The 25,082-nt window shown below is 39.8% G+C and overlaps 1 protein-coding gene and 1 long non-coding RNA gene across 6 annotated transcripts in view; one reads left to right on the top strand and one right to left on the bottom strand.

Moving 5' to 3' along the window:
• The window catches only part of TAB2 (TGF-beta activated kinase 1 (MAP3K7) binding protein 2), a 61,633-nt gene extending 53,496 nt beyond the window's left edge, over window positions 1-8,137 (bottom strand). Inside the window, exons 1-2 of one of the 5 annotated variants that reach the window (XM_086877639.1) lie at window positions 8,078-8,137; window positions 7,691-7,724 (exon numbers count right to left, since the gene is read on the bottom strand). The gene's annotated coding sequence lies outside the window, so the exon portion shown is untranslated. The other 4 variants (XM_086877636.1, XM_086877637.1, XM_086877635.1 and 1 more) reach the window with 4 other exon arrangements.
• Window positions 8,138-8,193: 56 nt separating this feature from the next.
• On the top strand, window positions 8,194-19,062 carry LOC147654885 (uncharacterized). Its single transcript, XR_015283336.1, has 2 exons — window positions 8,194-8,409; window positions 15,623-19,062. It is a non-coding gene; the product is annotated as an uncharacterized LOC147654885 (long non-coding RNA).
• Window positions 19,063-25,082: the final 6,020 nt, after the last annotated feature.

Raw genomic sequence — 25,082 nt, 5'->3', positions numbered from 1 at the left:
GTGTTTTCTCTGAACCTTGCTGCTTAACACATCACCTGCTAGACACAAGAGACGGGAAAGAACAGGAATTTCCACAATCCAAACAACAGCTTTCATCTGCTGCTTACCATTTGTTTTATTCTCCTTCACCAGATACTGTGGAAGAGGAACAAGACAGTGTTGCACCTTATGCATGGAAAAGAAAGATCAAAATGGGTTTCTTGTAGAGGCACAAAAACTGATCCTTTAGCAACCTTTTTTACACATGTGTACATGCTAAGTTTTAACTCAGGTACAGGACAAAATAAAATATATTTTTAAAGAAATTGCTTGTGGTTAAATTTTCCTTGTATTCAACTAATTTTCTGATGAAATGAAAAATTCTCATTCTGAGTGAAGCCCCAAGTATGTCACAGGTGTGATCCACTGTGATAATCTTCAGCTCTGAGCTTTGATACACTGACCTCTATCCTAAGCAGTGACCAATGAATACAAGCTAGTGGGGTCTAACTCAAGTACTTTGATAACTCTTCTAAGAATTTGCCAGACAAATATTAAAAGTCATGTCAAAACATCACTAAATTAATTACTTCCATCAAAGACAGTTTTAATTAATTTTTAAAGACTGTAACACTTTTAAAATGACTGGAGAACTAACAGGCCTAATAAATGAAAGATAAAAATACTTTGCTAAATGTCTTTGTCTAATCCAACATGTGTAGATATCCAACCTAGATATACAAATTTATTGTTCATGGGACTGCAAACTCTTCCAGGACTGACTTATTTAATAAATATTTATACACTGCTTTGAACAAAAGGGCCTAATCCAGGTTGAACTCCAGTCAATACAATATAATAATCTGGTATTGGCAGTTGTTACAGTAAGACAGTTTTAAATACACAGCTTTGTGCATACAAAATAATCTTATCCCCATTTACCAAAGACAAGAGTAGTACTTAAAAAAATAAAAAAAGAGAGCAAGACACCAGATTTTTTACTGCTTTGTACTCATCAACCTAAAATGCCTTTCTAAGCACACTTTTGCTGAGGCCTGGTGATTGTCTGTTCCCAGGCTTTAAAGCTGTTAGACTTAAGAAGGCTCTTTAAGAAAGATAACCTACCATACTCTTTTAAAAACAAATGCTTGTTCAACAAATGGAAAGTTGCAGTTTGAACCAGTTGAATGAATAGAAAGAAATCCAAGTACAGAACTCAAGACTTTTTTTTCCTATCATTCTCTCTGGAAAACGTAAATGAAGAAGGGGAAAACTTAGCAATGACACTCTGAAGAGACAAAATGGGAATGAAATGACAAATGCTGAATGAGTCTCTTAAGAAAGGTATCCAAGAAAGTTTAGAACAAAAATGAATGACAAAGTGAAGTATAAACAAGAGGCACTATTGCTTCAGCTATGAAGTATAGATCAGCATGCCTAGGCAAGGCAAACGGAGAGGATATGAATGACCAAATTTCCTCTTTTCTAGCTGACCTACAAATATGATAGGATGTCAGTAAAGTGCTTGGAGAAGATAAATTCTGCATGGCACAGATTTTTCAAAAAGTAAAGAAAAAATAAACAGAAAAAACAAACAGAAAAAACAATGAATGCTGTAAAAAGACGGAGAATACAAAAAGAGATGTAAAGCACAGCATGGATGCTGGGAGGGGAGACTTCAGTTCTTAAGAGTTTAAACACAACATGAATTGACAAAAGATACAATTACAGACCACACTTAAATATAACTTACATATTTCTTATTTGTGTGGGGTATTTTTCTATACATAGATAAAACAGTTAATTTCTTTCTACCTGGGAAAATCAGGCTTAGGACATACATATGGAAAGCACTTTCTGCATTTCTAGCCTTCAGTACAAAACAGAAATCAATTTCCAGAACCCAAACAGCTTCAAGCAAAGAGATGATTTATCTTAATAGAGATGTCACTCATAGCTTCTGAGGCATCAGATCAGTAGCTAATGTCTGTGGCACAGTTAAATTTTGAAAGTTACTGTATTTTTTTTTAGTTACTTTACTAAACCAGTCTCATTTACCATGTTAAAAAAGACATTCTGAGAACACATTGATAAACGGATGGATCAGCAAGACATTTTTATACACAGTGCAATTTCCTTTGAAAAATGCATTCTAAAGCCCGAGTTTTGACAGCCCCTAAGAGTTACTCCCTAAACATATTTATGCTTGATCTTTCTACAAGTCACTTATGAAAACACCTGGTAACAGGAAAGACAGGCTGCAGCAAATAAAATTAAAAAGTTGCTGTTAAAGAGTGTTTTCCATCTGCCAGTGATTTCTTACTTGTTTCTACTAGCATTATGGACAAAATAGAGGTGTACCAGGCAAATTCTTATTTCAAGACCCAAAAACCTCCAGAAAATCTTTAGTCTGTAATAAATCTATATTAATTAAATTATTATATTAATTATATTAAATCTATATTAATCTATATTAAAAAGCAAATAATTTCAGGCTTACTAAAATAATTTGCTACTACCATGGCTCATCTTCATAAATAAATTGGTTAGACCTGGGAGTACATCACATGTACCACTGTATGCAACAGCCCAGAGACACGACTGAATTATACTACCAAAATACAACCAACATGTAAGTCCCATTATGTGAAGAAACTGTAACTACACATGACATAATAATAAAATAATGTTTTTGATAGTGTATTTTGAGAAAAACATGTCTGTCTTACACACTTATGTAACTCCTCCCTTACTTCTGTGCATTCTTGCCCCTTGCTGCTTCAACATTTTCAGTCTGAGCACTCCTGTGCAATCAGACCCACACAAACACAAGAGCAGGCACAGCTCAAGAGGCTGTATAATGAGTGGAAACAACAATGTCACCAAACGTTTTTTTTTCCAGCCTTCATCTTCTTAAGAACCTATTTTAATGTGATTTTTGTTCAGGGCGCTGTCCCAGAAACAGCAGAAGTAATATAGTCCCATTTCCCACAGATTTTTCTCTCTGTCTCAGCCATGCCCTTGTGTTCCAATTAGTCACATTCCACCTCTATCCCAGATGCCTATTATCTTACCGCTCTCTTCCAAGCACTGGCCACAATATACTTAACCTCTCATGTCCTCTAACTACTGCCTGAAGAAAAGAATACAGCACTTCATACCTGGTTCTTACCCCACAGACAACTGGCAGCTAAGTACAGGTAACTGCTAAGTTCATGCAAAACTTTCCCCTAAAGAGATGATCTTAATGAAGCCATCAACTCCTAACAAGTTTAACTTTTGTTCAACATTATTATAATGTGCAATCTTTCACACCTTGACCCTTGGCCAATTTCTCTGCTGAAATTTTGATGAGCTCAAAATTTACTGAGACACAAGATTAAACGAAATATGATTGCTCAAGATTTGTGACTTTAGAAAAGCAAACTGAAGACAGTTTATACAGTACACAAATACACAAACCCAGCAACTATTTCTTAAAAAAAAATCCCACAGAAAATAGGTGCATCTCAACATTTTTATCCACAAGAGAACAGCTGATTCTGAACTCCCAAACCACAAAATTTTATTTTCTAGCATGTCCAGTTAGCTAAGGCTTCCTAAAGATATTGCATTTACGTGTTTTGTTTGTCTTTTTAATAACTATTTGCATCCTCTGATCATTTTCAAGTGTATTTTACAGGACATATCAAATCTCACAGGCAAAAAGGATTCTACAAATTTTGTGAAAACTGGCAGCATTGTAGAAAAAAGTAACTTGAATTCATGCTTTCAATGAAAGTAAAAGCAGGTGGAATTCTGCCTTCTCCATCGGCAGCCCTGGAAGACCAGTCAGCCAACACCACATTACACCAGATTTGATTAATTTTGGAACAAGCAGAAGATACTTTACATTTAAGTGGTAATCTACCTTAAATTAATTATCAAAGCAGCAAGCATATAAAGTGGCTGCGTCCAATTTTTGGTAAATTTTGGCAAATCTAACAATATTGTGACTAATAGGTGTACAGTCCTAGTTGCTTGGGCGACCATTTAAAAAAAAACTCATATATTAAACATACAGTTTTCTTCTGCCATGGATATATGTATTCCTAAGATAACGGTTTTTTAAACACTAAAGGGAGCACAATGTTTAAATCCATGTTGAAACACGGATTTTTAAATAATGGAAAAATTAGATTCTGTTCATAGTACAACCAGGATCTGAATGAGCTTTAAACCACTCATCATTAAAGAGAGCGAAATCTGATCTTCATCTGTGCTTAGAATAGAAAAGAGCTACACATTTTGACTATTGTAACAAAAATTGATTCCACATAACATTTTTCTAAGAGTAAAATGCATATTTCAAAAAAAAAAAAAAAAAGGAGAGTATTTTTCTGGTAGAATTCTCTAAGTATTAACTTACATTTTATTTAGTGCATTACCAAATTATGCTTGACTTCTTGCAACCAACAAAAATCTAGTATGTTCTAAAAATATTAACTATTTAACTACACCTTAACTGTATCAACAGCAACAAGAATATCCCAGCTGCTGTTCATTCAGCAACAGTCATGTTCCACAAATATCGGGATACTACACACAAACCCTACAGATCTTTTAACTTTACTTATATCAAACTATTTCACTGGGTTTCACTAGAATCCAATTACTACCAATTAAGGATCACCACCTAAAGTCAGTGTAACAGAAACCAGAAAACTCACTATGTTGGTATAGCATTTGCAGAAATTTCTTGATTGAGAGTTGTACTTGCTGATCAGTTCAATAAAAATAAATCCCTAATTTTATTATAATTAGGATAAAGCTCTACAAAAGCTTCTGGTAGGGAAAGCATCAATACTATGTCAGTGATTTTTTGGTAAGCATTCTCAAGAGAGGTTGAAATTGAAACAACTATTATACTGAAAAATCCCTGATGACACTGAAGAGTTTATAAAAAAATATTATCCAGTTGTACATCTGACAGCTTTCTTGCTTTCACAGTTGCATTCAAATATGTGGAATCCAAACCAGACCAGGTTGCTAAGAGAGGTTCAAGATGCCTTAGAGCATCCAGCAGCATTTCTCCTCCTTGAAACTGAAAGAACATACTCGCTCAATTGAGATAACCTGCTACACCAATGAAGTGAGAAAATCCCAGCTTGAATCACTGTATACATTCGTGGTAAAAAAGTTACCTTTCATGTCAAACATTTAAATATTTGAGTGTTGAATACAGCTTTAAAAAAATCCAGTTCTGAATCACTGGAATTTTTGTTCTGTTTTCTGTAAAAGCACCAACAGTAACATCGTTCAGCATTCCGCTTGCAGCATTTCAGAAAAGATCAGCCTGATTCTGCAGTCCTGAATTTACAGTCATTTCATAAACTTGAGGTCACGTCTGACCAACTTATTTCTTCCAGTGTTTCCAACCATGGAGATCATGATAAGGAAGCAGCACTTGCAAGAGGATGAACAGTAACATAGTTTTATGTTTCAAAGTACACTCTCACAAAGAAATAGTTTGCCAAAAGCTCTTTAAGCTGTCTAGCAAAAAAAGAAATTTTTTTTTTTTTTCTGAGAATAATCTCTTCAACAGATGATAGGTTTAATTCTACAAGACTCAAGAAGCATACTGGCTACCTATAACACCAAAAAACCAGTACAAAATAACACAAGACCTTGGCCTTCAAAGCAATGCCATGGTGGGGAAAACCACTATCTTCTTCCATTCTGTCACTGCTGGAAAAGAGAAGTTTCTACCAGGACACTGTCATAGGAAGAGTGCCTATCTTCAAGAATTCCATTATTGTATCAGCAGATACAAAGGACGAGAGTAGAATCATTTGACTTCTCTTATACTGAGAAAGATAATGGTTTTTATATCATGAAGTCTCAAAAAGCTGGCATAAGTAAGAATAGCATAGCAGAGCATAGCAAGATGGCACTGCCTCCACATGTAATGACAGGGATGATGCTTTATCAAGTGTCTCTGAAACACAAAACTGTGATGACACAGACTGAGTACCTCCCCCAACCACCTTCCTTACCTCTTCCCCTTTGTAAGCTCTCTCCCCTGTGAAGCAATATGAGAAAAAACACCCAGGTCTTCTCAGATTTTATAAGAAATTGAGACTCAACTGAGGGTTCATTCTGCTGCAGCAGAAACCAAGGTACTATCCACTGTTAAGAATCCCCAAGTTTAACATGTGGATCACAGTCACAACTGACTGAAATTTTCATTTAAAATGCAGAGCAGAACTCACTGAAGTGATGACATGTCTCTCCTAATGTGTCAGTGGAACTTCCCTCTTGCCAAAAGCAGGTATCAGAATTCTGGAGTTTGACAAAACCCAATTACAAAAGTATAGGTAAAGAACAAATAATTGAAATATGTATGTGAAACATAAATGCCTAATTATCTAGCAAATCAATAGCTAAGCTGAAAATTATTCCTGATTTCATCAAATTGTGAATATAATACTATTGCTACAGCACCATTAGCCCTCCTTATAAAGTAGTGCATGAACAGTACCATTTTGGTGGGTAAAATCATGACATGAACTAATGTGAACAGTCTAAAAGAAAGACTTTATCTGATTTACGCTGACATTTAGAAGGCATATGTTTGAGTATTGAAAATTATAGCACCATTTTCAGCGTTCTATGGGTGAACTTCAGAAACTGCTTTATCAAGTCTGTATCAGATATCCTAAACTTATGACTAGAAAACCACACCTGAAACCCTCTCCTCGCTAAGATGCATCCCTCTGGAATTCTTTTTTCATGTATATGCTTACCATCATTAATACAGAAACACCCGCAGGTCTTGGAAACAAACCAGGCCTTGCCGAGCCACCAGGCACAGCACAAAGAACACCAGGTTTCTGCCCTGAAGGCCTTGCCTACATCTAACAGGACTGAGCATTCAGACTTTTCATACATTCAGCCTTACAATGAATGAGACAGAGTACTATACACCTCCGCCGAGTGCTCCCACGTCTCTCAGAGGAATAAAACAGAAAAAGGCAAGAAAATGAGAAACAGTACACGTCTCCTCTCTGCAAAACCCCTCTTATCAGAACCATTTCAAGAATTTCTACTCGACAATTAAATTGACTCGAATAATGGAAACTAACGTCCCAAATATACTATATATGGAATCGAGCCCAGCCAGCCCCCGCAAAGACACGGGGCACCAAAACCTCACACCTCAGACACTCGGGTACTCATCCTCAAATGGCGGAGTCTCTCCCAGCGCACTCACACCTGTCACCTGCCAGGCGAAGGGCCAGCCCCTCCCTCTCTCTCTCCCCCACTCCCTCCCGCAGCCAGGCGAGCCCGCTGGCAGCTCCCGCCCCTCCCCGGGCAGCCGCAGCCCCCCGATCCCTCCCCGCGTCGGGACGCTCCAGCGTCTCGCGAAGGAAAATAAGTTTCCATCTCTCGCTGAACGCCCCGCTGCGCGGAGGCTTCCCGTCCCCGCTCTCCCACCCCGCCCCAGCACGCCGGCACGAGCGGGGTGCCGGGGCTGCTCCCTCCCCGCGCCCAGGCCTTCCCTGTCTTCCTCACCCTGCCACAGCCCAGGGCGCGCTGAGCGGCCGCGGGAGCCCCGGGCCCCCCGCCCCTGCCGGCCGCCCGCGCCTCTCCCTGCAGCCCCCCGGGGATGGGACCAGGAAAGCGGCCCGGGGAGCCGCCACCAGGCCCGCCTCGGCGGGGTCAGCCTTACCCTGCTGCCGCTTCTTCTCCTCCTCCTCCTCCTCCTCCTCGTCCGCCGCCGCCTCCCCCACCACCACGGCAGCAGCCGCCGCCACTACCGCCGCCACTACCGCCACCAGCGCCGCCGCCGCCTCCGCCCGGCAGGGGGGACCCCGCCGACCCGACCCGCTCCGTAGCCTCCCGCCGCCGCCGTTCCGCTCCGCGGGGGGAGGAGGCGGAGAAGGAGGAGGAAGGAGGAGTAGGAGGAAGCAGGGCAGGGGGTCCGTGCTGCCGCGGCGGCGGGCGGGGCGGGGTGGGGGTGTGTGAGGGTGTGCGTGCGGTGGCTGTGGCGGCGCCGCTCCCGCTCAGCCGGAGCCGCCGCTGGGGCCGCGCGCCGCTCCCGGCCCCCTCCCCCCGCGCTCGCTGCGCTCCGAATCAAAATAGAGCGACAATATGGCGGCGGCGGCCCCAGCATCGCGAGACCGCGCCGCGAGCGCTAACGGGGATGCGCCGCGCGCCAATGGGCGCCGGGCCGGGGGCGGGGGGGAGCGCGCGGGCGGTGCCTCCGCCGGGTCCGCCCTCAGGGAGGGGCGGGAGCGGCGCCGCAGCCTCAGCGCTCCCGGGACACCGGCGGGACAGCAGCGGGACACCGGGATGCGCGGGAACTCACAGCGGCCCCTTCCTGCCCTGCCGCCGCTGCTCCGCCTGGCCCGGCGCCAGAGGAGGGAGAGGGGGAAGCGGCGGTGGCGGGTAGGTGGGCTGCCCGCCTGGAAAGCGATCAGGGTCTGAAAGGACTGGGGAAGGAAGGGCAGCATCTCCAAGGGAAAAAAAAACCCCTCAGAAAATTAATATTAATTAAGCCCTCCGTCCCAGTTTATATCCAAAACGGTTGTTTCGAGGGAATTGCCAGACGCTTTCTGTCAGGAATAGGAGCGCTTACTCGACTTAACACAGAGTACGTGATTTCCCTCATCCCTCTGAGGTACAGCCCTGACTAATCATCTCCCAAAAATGCCGCCAGGCGAACAGGGCCCGGCATGCTGGTGAATCCCTCTTCCCCTCTCGGTTCCACCAAGACCCTGGCCCAGTCCACGACAGGCATCCTTAATTTTAGTGGCGTATCCAAGTAGGTCTTTGTATTTTGGTAATTTGGGAAGTTTCAGCTTCAATGAAATGATAACTTTCTCATGATACTGTAAAATCATCCAGCAAATCAGTCGAGTTTTGAGGTTGTGATACCTTACACAATCTACTCCTTACTCTTCCTATATTTGCTTTCTTCCTGCATCTCTTGAATCCTCTTCCTTCCTCCCTGCAGTGAGCAGGTGCTGCACATGTTGTCTAACAACAGTCCATCTATCCATTTTTGTGGCATCTTACTCTGAAAAATACAGGCAGACACAGAAATAATTTTAAAGTAATCTTTATCATCTATAGCAGAGGGAAACTGCCGGAAACCCTGCGGCCTAGAATGGGACCTAGCAAAGAATGGGATGTGCTAAAACTTCCAGCTTTTCCCACACAGAGGGACTAGGCTGGAATCAATAGAAAGATTTTCTCCACCACATTCACTCCCAGAGGCACCAGTGATTTCCAGCACACAATACAGTGTGTGAAAGGTACTACAAAATGGCCAAAATGTGTATGGAAAGTACTACAAAAAGCCACAATCATCTCAAAATTTAAAACTATCTCTTACACTATCCATTTCAGTGGTGTGATGAGAGAGAGCTGCACTTTCTTTGCAAGACCTCGGCTGTTAGACTGGCCGATTAATAATTGCAACAGTGAATGACAAAAACTAATAAAAAATGTGGCATAGATTCCTGTAGGCATTAATTAAATTACTCATGACAATTTAGGCTAAGTGTTCTGTTACAAGAAGTAAAGTCAACCTTGCCATTGAAATTATTGGAAATGCATTTCCAAATGAAAGCAATAACAAGTGAAAAAAACCCTCTCAACTACATGTAGTTAAAGTTGTCAGAATCTCAAGGGAAGCAACTGCAAGGACTGCCTGCTTGGAGTAGGCAGGGAGAGAGGGAGAATACTAAGGAATCTAATAGTGAGTTGTTATGCTGTGAGGGGGAAAAAATAGAAGAAAGGGGAAGAGGAAACAGTTTTTTTCCCCTCACAAAATGTGGAAATTTAGGAGGTGTGTGGGTGTACATATATACATTCCAGTAAAAATCAGTTGTTTTCATAAGCTGCAGCAGAGAAGTCTGCAGTTCTTTTGTGCACCAGCAGCATGGAGCATGAAATGCATGTGTCCAAACCTTATTACTCAGCTATATAAGCTGTGTAAAGCTTATACAGGGCTGAGAGTCATTTGTTTGTTAGTTGTAAACAAAATAGTATTTCCCCAAACTGAGACAGGAATTATTACAGAGCACTACAAAAATGGGTAATGGGGCACCTAGAAAGAAGATGCAGTGGGAACATCAGGTCACAGCTGTACCAGGGGTTGCCCCATTCGAAGTGTCAAGGTACATTAAACAAACCTTTCTTTTCTGCCACCTGTGCTGTAGGCAATTCGTGGTCTGCCTGGTCAGTGCTCAAGCACCCTGCTCTTCAGCTCTTCCAGCACAACTGTTTCAAACTTTGTTAAGCCATTCCTGACCTTTCAGACAGATAGGATAATATACTTACATGAATATGTTCTGTGCACAAGAAACTCAGTTTATTTTGCTAAGTTTAATACCAAGTTAAATATTTGACCCTTTTGCCTACAGCTGCTAAAACGGATTTAACACAGGAAAGTGAGACCGTCTCTCACTGTGCTATCAGTGGAATTTACTGCAGTGCTTAAGCACTGGGATCATGCAAGTGAGCTGCACTGTCCCTTCCCCCTTTTTCCAGGCTCCCCACACTACATCTATGTCTGAGCCCATTGCTCAAGTAGCTCTTCTCTCCTCCTATAGCAGCTAATTTGGAATCAGTTTTTAGCACCTTTCCAAAATCAAAGAACAACTATTTAGGAAATTAGATTGTTGTAGTGAGATTCAAAAATGAACTGTTTTCCTGTGTATCTGAAACAAGAACTAGGCAGATCTATCTAATGGTATATTCTGTGTGTAACTCTTACTGTGGTGCAAATCAAAACTCAGTCACCAGTGAGGGAGAGGCCTTGCTTCTTTCCCTGAAGATTTTAGAGATTACCCCTCTTTTTTTTGTCATAGAAGGTATGAGTTCATATTTTTTAAACCTTCATCAGACCGTTTATATTTTTCCCTGCTAGAAAATTATATTTTGAATAGGTTTGGGGAATTATTCTAAGCATATTATACAGAAAAGCTATTTCTACAAAGTACAGTGAATTTCATCATCTTGCTACTGACAATTCTGATTCTAAAAGATCCTGAGAATGCTCCTTAGGAAAGGTAAGAAGAGGAGTCCAGGTAAAATCCACAACTGGCATAATTATTTCTGAAATTGAGTTTAAAAGTTGTCTTTCACAGCAGAAGAAGGTAGCATTGGCAGCTTTAAAGATACTTTTCCATTGAGCATTCAACTGGCAATTTATTTTTCGTTCTTCTAGATGGGAGGTTTGTCAGTCCTCCTATTGGAAGTGTGACAAAAACAGAAGTAGCATTAATGGGCCAAAGACAGTCCTTGCAAGCTCCTAGCTTGAGGCTGCAACCACAGCTTCTCCTGCAGAAACAATTTGAATTTGAATTAATAACATGATGAGGAAATACAGAAATTCACCTTATTTCACAAGAAATTTCAGGCACTGTACTTCTCCCATTCCTCGTGGAAGTTACCAGCTGTGTGCAGTTATGAAAAGCTGCTGTGCCCTGATGTTTTTCTTTGCAATCTGCAGAACACAAACAACTCCTGTTATTACTGTTGAGACTGCCTTCTTTTCCAGGTTGCTGCCATCCTTTCTTTAAGATAGCACAGCTTTTTCACTTCCTAGCAGCTCATCTATTTGGGAGCGGAGCGCAAACATGACATTTACGATAAGGATGTGATTAAGAGGTGCCTTAGTGGTTCATGAGTTCTAGCAGCTTCACAAGATTTGGATAAGGCCTTTGCTGAAGGAAAATCCATTGAGATTTTGAGGACAGCCAGCCTACCCAGGCTTTTCAGTTGTAAAAGCATAGGGACCTGTGTTATAGTGGAGCATTACTGTGGTTTATGTAATAAAATGTACAGAAATAGCATGTTTTGAGACTTAGTAAGACTTCTTTTTAACGCATTAAAAACTTGTTTATATTGACTATGAGCATCTTAGGAGAATGATTACACTTGAAGGACAATATCTTTGTCTACCCAAAGTAACTCTGAAGTTTTTTTTTCAATAATTGTTTTAAAACTGGGAAAGATGGTCGTATTAAATCAATCTTTTGAGTAAGTAGGGAAACATGACACATCTTTCAGCACTCTGAATAAGAGAATTAAAAATGTGTGAATAAAAGCTCATATGTTCATATGACATACAGTTGAGTCAGTAGCTACTAGGGAGACAAATTTAGTATTACTTAATGCTACCACAAACCTTTTTTATTAAACTGTTTTATGATAATTCAGTGACATAAAATATAAAAAGCCAGGACCATTTGAGGCTTCAAAATGCTTCAGGAGAAACATAGATTATGTTTCTTTCCAAATCCACTGTTTCCTATGCTTTGTAGGAAATGGAGTAGAAAGTAATGATAAAAATTTATTTCCACTTTTTTTAAGATTTATGTAATACTGGTATATAGTTCCTACATGTCTATAGGGTCTTGATCAGCAAGACACCTTTAGTCTCTTGCTGAAGTCCATCTTTATTCAAATACCTTTCAATCACTTGCTTAAACTTTATGCTGTGTTGAAACCTGAGACGAAGAATGGGTTTAAGTGTTTCTGGACAGGTATAACTTGCTGAGTTGAGACAGGAAACTTACCTTGAAGTCCAAACAAATGACTTGCCTGTTCCAGATACAAATCAGGCATGAATGTTTTCATAGTACAAGCCTTTGCAGAATGTCTTACAGCTCTTTCTTTCTCTAGCTACTGATTTTAACCTCTTCTGTCTCAGTGACTTCAGCCAAATCCCTTCCCTTTACACATTTTGTAAATGTGAGAAGCGAGAGTGAAAACTGCAAGACATTTAATCTTACTATATATATGTTAACAAACAAGGTACAATAATTATATTGTGTTTAAATTTCCCTAAATGTGTAGGAAGCTGTTTGTAGGTGGATAGTATAATTTAAAAAACAACACAGGGTACTCTTTAAATCTAAATGTTTCATGGTATTAGATTTCTCCGTCTTCTTCTGGCCTTCTGCCCTACTGCTGTAATTACCTTAACTTATCACCCAATAATAAAACTCTCTGAACAAATCCTGTGCCTGCTATTAAGGAAAATTAAAGCTTAGTACAAATTCTCTGCATTCTTTCTTCTCTTCAGCTGCAGTACTTGACAGCTTGCATGGTACAAATGAAACACAAAAAGTCTTTAAGGCATCCACATTAAAAAAAAAAAAAAGGCAACACAGAGCTTTCTAATGCTGATAGGTATTAGACAAAGTCAGTTTTGAAGAAGAAGATACTAGATTCCCCATTTTGAGTGGAAAACTCCCTGGCATAACAAAATGATCAACCATGTGAGCTTATATATGCACTGTACCAGTTTGTTTCCTTCTGGATCTCATGCAAGCCCTTGTAAGGAGGAGGCAGCTTATTCCAGATCTATGGAGGCTCAAAGGCCTGACACTGGGGTGGTGACACCTCAACCCTGGAGAGGCAAAAACAAGCAAAGAGAGACACCTCTCTCAGATTACAGCAAGAAGAGCCTCCCTTCCATAGGTCTCTGAAGGTACATGTTAATGTTTTAAGTTCTATTGGTACATACAGTTGAGACCATCTATGTTCAGCCCTGTTCACCTTATTTATAAGTTCCCTAGAATGTGCTCCCTTTTCCTGATCCCTATTGGCCCTGATTTGTTGCATTGTTCCACCCCTGTTATCCTATTGGTTTCCCTGGTTTGTTACCCCATTGCTGCATCGCTTTTACCTGTTTCTATTGACCCTTGACCCTCAGCTCCACCCCTTTACCCAATACCCTGTGTCCTCCACCCAGTTTCATCTTTGTCCCTGGACTCCCTTTGAGGCTCAGTGAGGGCTCTTGGATTTCTGTACAAAGACCCATCCTTCGCCCATTTCATCAGCAATTTTAGCAAGCGTGCTCTGGGCCCCGAAAGCGCAGTTCACTTTCTGGAACCCATTGAAGCACTCTGCTTCACAGGTCCACTGTGTCCTAGGTCTGAGAACTGGCAGCAGAAGTGAAAATTGTAGGAATATATTTTTCTGTGTAACCAGTCGTCCTCTAGCTACTGCATCGGAACCCTCAAGTTCCTGTTCTACTTGTGTGACTTTCGAGTTCCAAATTGAGTTGTGTTTCAGTCATAGTCTCCCGTGGTTTCACCCTTTCTGTGGGAAATGATCACTTGTGCACCCACAGTTAAAAATGTTTCAGTATCACAGAGCAAAATATTAAGAAATACTAAACTTCCAAATCATCAGCTCACTAGCATGAAGAAAGGTCATCTCTTTTTCAAGGTAAAATTCTTGATACAGCTAGGAAAACCAATACAGAAAAGGAGGTGATCATTTGTGAAAACAATCAGCTACCACTGCAGCTGTTTTCAGCTACTACATTGTCACGTAGAGGGAGAAGAGGAAATTGTGGGAAGTTTGTTAGGAGATGTGTGACATACATATTTAAAGGAATGTATTCAGGTCCAAAAATTTTAGTATTCACTTGTTGGCACTTTTTTCATCTCAAGATCTTCTGATAAACAACAAAATACCTTAAAATTCCACACAACTGTTCTTCCTTCAGGAGGGCATCCATTCTGCAAAACACACAAAGCCCTTTAGATCACAACCCAGAAACTATCCCCAGCTAAGCCAAATACAAATTTGTACTTAGATTTAGGCATAGGAAAGTTTAGTTGGCTTTATTCAACTCACTTAAAATTAAGCATATGTTTTAACACTTTACTGGATTAGGGCCTATGTCAGCAAAATAAATTTCTTGGGAAGAAGTAATAAAAATGTAGCTTGCAGTGAGGGACAGCAGAGCCATTCACAGTTACAGAAGCTTTAAAACACTAGCTGGTATTTATATATTTAGAAAAGAAATCAGGCGTGAAACAAAACATTTTAGATAGCAAACTAATTAATCTGCTACAGAAGCACTTTTTTTTTTTATTTTCATTTGAAGAAAAACATTTTTTTTGCATCCTTGCACCCCCAAAAACAAATTGATTTGCACATCAAGGAAAAACATTTTTTCAAAGCACAAGTTTCAAAAGCAATTTTCCCACTGTTTAGTAACAGCCTGGCTGTTCCAGATACACCATTGCATTCCCTGGAGAAGAGGACAGACAGAGGCCAAGCTTTTTAAACAGTTTCATTACACATGTGCACCTGAATTTGCTCATTCAAGTTCACATAATTGCATATATACTGTAAATGCCAACTTACTAATTCTCTTGTATGCATTGTGCACTGATGTGTATTTATTTTTAATGCTGAGAACCTCTGTGAATATTTGATGTTTTAGGTCTGTCCTTTAAAGAGAACTTACATCATTCTCAAAACCAGAAGGAATACAATTCTACCAGACTGTATCCATGTTAATTTTAATTTTTCCAGCAAAACCTTTCTGTTGCTAACAACAGTGGGGCAAAGTATGAATTCTAGTGTAGCTATGGCTCCATTGGCATTTAAAGCACAGGGCTATCTGTCATCCTTCAGAGCTGCTCTATCTTGTGTGAAGGGCCACACGCCCTACAGGAAACACAGACCAGGGAGGGGCAGCGCTGGAGTTGCCCTCTATGGAAAGAGACAACACTTGGATTGAATTGAGCTCTGTCTTGGGTGGCTGATGAGCAAGTCAAGAGTTTATAGGCTGGGTTTAAAGAGCAGACTGGTAAGGGTGATACTGTGTGGGTGTTTGCTGCAGGCCATCTGATGACAGGGAAGAAGAAGATGAAGCCTTATGCAGACAGCTGGAAGCAGCCACAAAGTCCCAGTCATTGGTTCTTGTGGGGGACTTCAACCACCCTGACATCTGCTGGAGGAACAACATGGCAAAGCACAAACAGTCCAGGAGGTTTCTGGAAAGTGTTGGCCACAACTTCCTGACACAGGTGGTGGAGGAAAAAACGAGTAATGGTGAGCTGTTTGACCATGTACTAACAAACAGGGAAGGCTTTGTTGCAGATGTGAGGGCTGGGGGCAGCCTTGGCTACAGCAGCCATGAGATTATGTATTTTGCATGGAGGAGGGAGGGCAGCAAGTAAGAATGCAACTGTGCACTTCAGGAGAGCTAACTTTCAGCAACCTTCTTGGAAGAATCCCATGGGAACCAGCCCTGCAGGGAAGATGATTCCAAGGGAGCTAGTCAATATTCAAGTCCTACTTCCTCCAAGCTCAAGAACAATGTGTCCCTAAGCAAGGATCGTAGAATCATAAAGGCTGGAAAAGACCTCTTGGATCATTGAGTCCAGCTGTTAATTGTCACTCACAACTCCAGCATTAAACCTTGTCCATAAGCACCAGATCTACACATATTTTGAACTTCAAGGGGCAGTGATTCTATCACCTCCAAGGGCAGCCTGTTCAAATCCTTGACCATCCTTGGAGAAATCTTTCCTAATATCCAATTTAAACCTCCATTGGTATAATTTGAAGCCATTTCCTCTTATCACTTGTTAGTTGAAAGATCAACCCCCACCTGTCTACAGCCTCATTCAAGGTAGTTGTAAAGTGTGATAAACCTCCATTTCTCCATACTAAACAACCCCAACTCCCTCAGCTACTCCTCATAGGACTCGTGCTCCAGATCCTTCACCAGTTTCATTTGCAGAAGTTGGTGCTTGGGAAGTTTCATCTGAACATGAGGAACAATTTCTATACTATGCAGGTGACTCACCACTGGAACAGGTTGCCCAGAAAGGTTGTGAAATCTCCCTACTGGTGATATTCAAGAAGTTTCTGGACACAATACTGCACTGTGTGCTCTAGGATGACTCTGCTTGACCAGGGAGGTTGGACCAGATGACCCCCTGTGGTCCCTTCCAATCTGACCCTCCCTGTGATTCTGTATATTGAGGCACCAGTGATGACAGCAGGACTCTGCAAGAACACTTTGGCACTTCCAAGCAGCAGTGAAGCTGTACCAGAAACCCTCTCACTAATATCCTTGAACAGAAGATGTTTTAGACTTCCACAATAAGCATCACCTATTCCTTTAGCATCGCTTCACACCTGAATCACAAGGCAATGCATGTGCACTATATTTTCTACCTTTTCAAAGGGAAAAACCTTCATTCAGAAGACATCATTATTTGTTTTTAAATTAGTTTTTTTACTGATCTGTAGTAGTTCTGTCCTTACACCCAGTCTTCCAAAGGTGCAAGGTTGCTGAGTGCACAGCCTGCAGGTGTTTGTGCTTATTCTGCATTACCAGCTACAGCCCCAGAGCCCATTGAACAGTTTCAGATAGACACGCTTCTAGTTCAGGACTTTTTCAGAAAGTAAGCATCTGGGCTGACTGTAGTGTCCTTACAAAAGGGAAGAACGAAGATGGATCTTATCTCACCCTTATGACACATGAGGGAATCCACTGGAAACACCAGCCTTGAGACACATGAAAAGCAGGTTTCATTGCTCCACTGATTTGACTGGGTTTTACAGCTCAGGATCCACAGTCCTCTTTCCAACTTATCTGCAAGGCCCATTCATCACTGAAGACCTGGTCATGGTCCCAGTGCCCTACAGAACAAACAAACATTAAACAGTAAATTTATTGACTGCATGAAACTTATGAGATCATAGATGGTAAGAAAAATGGCTCCAAAAGGATGTTTTCTCCAGTAATCCTTACAGACAGTTATGGGACTCTAATTAGTAGGACTTGTTTTAAAAAAAAAAAAAAAAGTTAAAAATCTATTTTTCCTACCACTTATGTCAGAGGTTGCCTTTTCTTCAAAAGTCACCTCTTCACCAACTCTTCTGAGGTCCTGTGTTGATTTCTGCTGTGTTGTGTACAGATACCATTAATAAGGTTAAAAATTTTAATAATTTTTTAAAATTGCACACTCTTAGTAAACCCCAGTGCCACCTGTTCAGCTGGACATAAGCACTGTGCAATCCATAATATCATGGAGAATAATGACACATATGAGCCATGTCTCAATTCCACTGTATGGCTGTCATCTGCTACTGATGGGCAGGAGACCGGAACGCAAATTGGAATTGTGCAGGTTTTATGTTAAGACAGGACTGCAAAGAAGCCTTAGCACTCAGCTGCATATTGACTGAGATTGTGGCAAAAAGGAAAGTTTCATTTATTGGCAATAGCAGCAATGCTGGGGCTAAGTCAAACTGGGCAGCCAAGCTAAGATGTGCTGACCTGCAAAAGAAACCAGCCGCAGGGAGCAGGCTAAGGTACGACATCATGGCTGGAATGACAGTTCAGGTTCACCAACAGTTAACTCAACACTGTGTGTTTAAAAGAGCTGTAGTAATGGAACCATAAAAACTCCCACCAGTTAAGATTTCAGTTTGGGAGCTTCCTAATGCATTACATATTTTAAAGTTTAATCATCAGCCCTTCTCCAAGCTAAACTCCTACTCATTTCAGTTAATCTTTGTCAGAATCAGTCCCAGTAGTAGGTAACACTCTGCAGTAATACAAAAATAAGTTTCTAATCACAGCAATTAAATTCTTAAATAGTCTTCAAACAGCAATGGTGAGAGAAAACTAGTTTAAAAATGTAATAAAATGCAATAAACATGTTCTTGCAACATCATGGAACTATGTGCATAGAGGTCTTACCTGGTTCAATATCTTAACTACCAAAATCCAATGCCTTGTAGTAATCTGAAATTCATACATTCATTGAACTGCTATTGATTAAAATAGTTGTCACTAAATAATTGTTTTGGTGAGACAATCATTCTCAGAAAAAAAAAAAGAAAAAAAAAAAAAGAGAAGATTTAGACCACTGTTAGTAACAGTTTAGTAACAGTTCAGTAATTTGTTTAAATACTTAATGCCCAACAGCATAAACAGACTTTGTTTTTGATTTAGAAAGTGTTAGTTTAATTTTTAGGAATAGTATTTCTATCCAGAAATCTTGCTACAGTACTATGCACAAATTTTTTTTCTGAATAAGGAAGGTCTACAAAGGCGTTGCATGTATTAAATTGCCAAAGAACCTGTGTGTTTTTGAGGCAATAAATATTCAAGTAATTAGTGTGTTTCAAGTATGATTAGTACTCATAGAAACTTTGGGATTTTAAAATCAATAGTTTTACATCTAAACTAGCTTTGATGCATCAGCTTATATAGGAGAGAAGAAAATCCAAAATAAAATAAAAGACTCAGAAAAGAAAGAAGATTTTAGTTATTGTTTTGGTTATGATTATCCTAACCCTGACAAAAATCCCACAGGAAGGTCACAACAAAATAAAAACAGCTAAAAGAAGGTGTTACAATGCTGCAGATGACACTTGCTAGGTACCAGTATAAAGAACAAGTAACACGTGTTCCACAAGACATGAGTTTTAAAATATGTAAGTCAAGATGTCCTACATAATTGGCTTCCTTTTGATTGTTCACCTGTGATAAAACATTAATTTATCCAACTTTTACTTTAAGAATGCATAAGTCATTAATTTTGAGTTTCACCTAATTAAATTAGATTCCATCTAATTTAATCTGCGGCCTTTCTCATAACTACAGCCTAAGTAAATTTGTAGTTTGCAGTTTAGATAATGCAGCTTAAACTAAAGAATTACACATGGCTGTGTAACTGGGCAATTTAATTACAAGTGCTCTCTATTTCTTTGAGGTATGATAAATTACCAAAGGAAATTATGTGTATATAGTCACCCTGAAGCAGTGTAGTGATGAAAGAACAATACCTGGTATAATTTCAGAGTAGAATCTAACAGAAATGTTGGTAAAGAGAGGAGAAAAAAAATTGTAGCACAGCGAGTAATTTTTTCTGAAATGAAAGAGCATGCAATTGTCAATGATGCAATAACATAATAGTGTGCAATGTTAAAATACCATGCATTGCAGTAAAGGAGTTGGCTTGCAGATAGTACACCTACATTTCCGGTAGGGTGTTTTGTATTGCAGTTGTCTCTCAGACCAAGAACAGTGAGAAACAGTGCCTTTTATTCGTATGAATTTGTAACAATTCCTAGAGAAACAGTAAAAAGTGGATAATTTTGAAACTGCAATAAATTGATAACATTTTAAAGATAAAAATGTGTGTATCACATCGAAAAGTACTTCCAGCAGTATTGTGGTGGCACAACTTCTAGGCACTGAAATTAGGCTGAAAATAGTTATTGAAATATAGTGGAGTTGCAGTATCCATATCAGTTTGCATCTTCTTCAGATAATCCAGTGCCCTGCCTCTAAATATGTAGATCAGATAATCACTGTGTTCAAATGTACTCTTAAAACATTTTGCTGAGCAGAGCTCCAGTGTCACTGTAATATAGCTAGCACAGATGCCTTCTGTACTGGTTACCTGCCTAAGCTCATACAACTTTTAAGTTTTGTACTTAAAGGGAATTATCAGTAGTTAAAAAAACCCACCTTGTCTAAGAAACCAGTTATGAATATTAGAGGCCTCATTACGGTGTGTTTTAAACAAATAATAAACTTTACAAACTCCACAAAAGTCAGTAGTGCTATGAGCATTAATTACTGGTTTAATGCTAGGTAGGAGAGCATTTCAAATGTAAATCTGAAGGCTCTTGGTCCTTGTCCTTGTGAAGCTGGCTAGTGTAGATTGTAGTGAGGTCTTGTGTTCATGGCTTTACTCCAGGTGTTATTGTGCAAAATTGCTCAGAGCATCATCCTGGTTGCAGTGCTATGCCAGATCACCCTGTAAGCAGGGTCCTGCAAGCAGCAACTCTTCCATCTGCCTTATAACAACCTATGCAGAAGCTGAGGCAGGAACAGAAAGCTGCAGGAAGTACCAAGCAGCAGTTTGTGGTGTACAGCTATAACCACAGCTGGCTCTGCAGCCCATCTCAAAATAGAACCCTCATTAATCAAGATAATTTTATGAGCAGAGTCCTTTCATGTCTCTACTCAACACACAGTACCTGGACTATGGTGACAACAGGTGCCTTAAAGATACCTCGCTTAAGAGTGATCAACAGATACTGAAGGCAGTACCATGTGTCTCTTAATCACGTTGCATAATGCACAGCAGTTACTTGCATGTGATCTAAAGCAAGTACTGTTTATAATTCCTTCCCTGGCAAGGTAAAGGGGGCATTATCATATCTTTATGGTAAAAACAGAGAATAAGAAGTAAGCAAGAGTTTTCTGTCATGTGTAATGTCTGAAATACTGTTAATAAAGTAATTTATTGAGGACTGTAATTCCTAACATTTTAACTCTGTGTAGCAAGATGCCTACATTTAAAGTATTTACTTATTCCTGTGGTAAGAAAAATTAATTCCATACACCTAAATTTGAGACATTAGAAATGCCTTAATTAAAAAGCAAGCACGAAGTACAGCACAGCAACAAACGAATTTATTACAAACAGATCTACATGTAGAAAAATCTCTTCAAAACCACAAACAGCAGCAGAATTAACCTGGGCAAAGGCTGTGTCCTTCCCCCTGCTGCAAAACAGGTTCTTTGGAATGCATGAAGAAAACCTGGTCTGAGTGTAAGCACACTGGCAGATTGGAGCCTTTGGCTTTTGGCATACATACAACATAAAACAGCCTGAAAACAAAGAACCCCCTCACCTCAACATCAGCAAGAGCTGGGATGTAGGTCAAATGCAACAATGCATTATTTCAAATTACATAACAGTTCCATTAAATGAACATTTTTTTCTCTTCCATGATACTCTCAATGTAACTTTTCTCCCTTCCACTAGAAAAAATTACAACTATTACTAGAATTCCTTTAGTTTCCAATATGTGGAAAACAATAAATTAAATATTCCACTCATGTTTACTGGCTTATTTCTACCAGGGTATTCTCCCTTGACTAAGTTCCAGAAATATGAGACTGAAATTTGTTAACCAACAACTGTCTTTGTTATTTGTGCTTCTGTGTTTCCCTTTAAAAGTCAAAACCTCTACCTTTTGTGTGGAATTTTTCTTATTAACAGGTTTTGTAAAACATTTTTACTAAGGACCAGTTCTTGCTCATCACTCACAATAGTTTGGTTTGGTTCTTTGTTTTGAAAGTGCCTGGCTGATCCATGTTCTCATCTTCATGAGATGATCCTTTTCTAAAACAGGAAGGACTTCAGAGTAAGCAATGTCATAGTAGGCTTTACAAAAAAAAAGTCATTGAGATACAGAAAAGTCAGCAAGATATGGAAAGTAACCTTACCCTGCTCAACACTGGCCTAAGCAAACTTTTCTAAACAGTGAGTGGAACAAAAGCATTGCAATAGCTGGGGTAGTTCATACAATTCCACCCTTGGAGAAATCTGCAAAGAACTTAAGGTATAAATGTGTCAGGAATGCTGCAGGGTATAGTTAATCCCTGAGGGAATAAATTAAATTGCTTCTCTAAGTCCCTCCCCAGGCCTATTTCTATTACATGCGATTCTGGTTATACAATATAAATGTGTACTTAACATGCAAATATTTGTATTAGTTAACATTTACCCTTGTGATCATCTCCTTTATCTATGTAAAACACTACCATGTTAGATACATGCAAAAAATGCTGTCCAATGCAGAAAAAAGATCTGTATTCTTACAGAGTATGATGGTTCACAAAGGTTATACCTCTCTTCTCTACATCTTCCTTCAGAGTAAAAGGTGATAAAGGAACAAATCTGTTCATTTTTTAATATTATTTGGTGTTAGAAATGACCATCTGAGGCATTATCAGTAAGAAGACTGGTCCACAAGTAATCCAGTTTATAAAAAAAAGGATTGGAAAAGATCTCCTGGATCATTAAGACTATGTCTCTGTTATCAGAGTCAGCCTTGCAGTCTACAATTTATCAATCTTCAATATGTTTGCGAAGTTCTGTCTAAAAATGCTACTTCCATTATACTGACTAGGCAGCTGTTCTCCTCTCCTCTGATGTTTCGAAATTTCCAAATTTTTCAAAGTATATTTGTTTAGGGCAGTTTTTGCTACTTCATTATTGTGCCAGCATTGACTTTTATGTTAAATATCAACTATCTTTCAACCAGAGAGGGAGATAGCAATCTGAACCTCTCTTTGGTTTTAGGTTAAATTTTTTTTGCCTCTTCTTTTGCCAGTCTGTTGGACACCTTTCATTTTTTCTTAAATTTTCGTCTTTAATACATTAACTTTTCCTTGATGTGTTTCTTTGACATGCAAAGCACTCGGGTCTAATGCTTTTCTTGTCAGCAAGAAGAACTTCACCATTGGTAAAGACATACTCATCACTACGATATAATCTATTCCTAAAGTATATGTTGGATCTTACCCTAATTTTTTCTCAATAGCTTTGAGATATTAAGATAAAGTTATCAAAATCTTTACTTCATTCAATATTTGCAAGTCTTGCAGAAGGTTGTGATATGATCAATGGATCCAACTACTTACATACATTGCACTCCTGCTTTATCCTAATCATAGGGACATATTTGCTATTTATGCCCTTTCCTTATTATCTGACCGAGTCACAGCCTCTTACTCAAAATCTTTAGTTCTAGATTCCATTTCATGTGCTAGTTCTTAAAATGTAGAGATTATCTTTTTGTATCATCTCTGCTCCACCCTTCAAATGAGCATATTCAGGTCTTTCAACTTTGCTGCTATCTTAGGTGTTCTCATTTTAATTTCTCAGTGTCAAATACACTTCTCCTTAAATTGTGTATTTCTCAGTAGCTTAGAGGTAATACAAATTTTTACCTCTACTTTTACTCCCTTTACTCATTTCCATGTGCTATCTCTCCTCAAATTGTTGGTTATTGGCACTTATTTAAACCAGTGGACACCAGCTACAGTTTGTACAGTAGCCTACAGCACTGACCAGAAAGGAACCAACTGGATGTAGAATCTTCCTCAATCAGGAAGGGTCCAAGCCATTCCTATGTGCATGCTCTGATCACCTATGCATCACAGGAAATTCTCATGCAGAGCCTCCTACAGCCCACCTGGTACCTGAGTGACTGCATTGTTCAGATAAAAAAACCAAAACAACACTTCTTCTTGGCACCCAAAGTGGAAGGAGGAAGAAAGAGCTTGTGTTTAAAGCCCAGTGTCAGGGGTTTTGGCAGGGGTGATGCCTCAGCTGTAGTCCCTAGGCTGGTAATGCATTTCACCCTGAGGCAAAGCAGTATCACAGCATTGGCTGCCCCTACAAGCTCTTTGTGGATCGAATGCACAGAAGTCTCATCTCCCAAGATGAGATTCACAACAAAACCCTGAATGAATGGTAAATCTTAATCCCATTCACAGTTCAGTGTCAACTGATGGTGGGAAAGAGAAAACACCACTCTGGTGCAAATTAGCCTGCCTTCAGATAGAGAGGCAGACAAAGAAACTTACAAAATTACTACTTTAGCAAAAATTTGCTGATAAAACTGAATCCAGCCAAACTTTAAGAGAAGCTTTATGGCTGTGGACTACCTGACTTTTCTAACCACTTCAAACTCCCCAGCCTCTGCAGCTTGTCTGTCTGTAAAGGAGCAGTAACACCCTAGCAGAGTTTATGTAACTGCTACTCAATATTGCATTAAGCTTCCTCCGTCTGACATGTAAAACTTCCACCTGCTCAGTCACCCAAGTCCTGACTTGAACTAATGACTTTTGATACTACTGGGCTATATTTGCACCCAGCAGGCTGATAAAGTGTACAGAGGATCACCTGATCCAATTTATGCTATAGTCTGAGATAATGATTATTTTACACTGGCTGTTATTACCTAGCAGCAGAATCAGTTTAAGGTTGTTGCCCTCTAGAGAAGAAGGAAAATGCAAATGCAGTGAGAAATCCATGTCCTGTGGCATTTTAAAATGTCAGAAACCACTACTGTATCATTAACTAGAATTTTATGCTTTGACAATACTGTCAATGAGCCTTGGTATTTTGTCATCACTGTACTATTTGAAAAAGTCTGTTTCTCTCCATTGGCTTCTTTTTCCATCTCTGTGGTTGGCAGCATTGCTATTTATTTTTCTCTCTAATGGAAATACTAGAACTACTGGTAGAAAGAAGAGTATCACTATACAATTCTCCCTCCTTAAATACCTCTCTCTTTCTCTGTTTAAAAATTAAGACTCTACAATGTAAATGAACACTGCTTCTTCCCTCTCCCAATTTGTTCCAAAGGCAACAGGAGCTTTTAAAATCTGTTTCTCCCTAGACTTATCAATGGATTACTATGAAAAGTTTGTTTCTGTCCACTCCCTTCCTTTTTGCACAGAG

This window comes from Cyanistes caeruleus, chromosome 2 (assembly GCF_971803275.1).
Source record: "Cyanistes caeruleus chromosome 2, bCyaCae1.hap1.1, whole genome shotgun sequence".
NCBI classification, from domain to species: domain Eukaryota; kingdom Metazoa; phylum Chordata; class Aves; order Passeriformes; family Paridae; genus Cyanistes; species Cyanistes caeruleus.
This window is presented reverse-complemented; position numbering and strand designations above follow the sequence as displayed.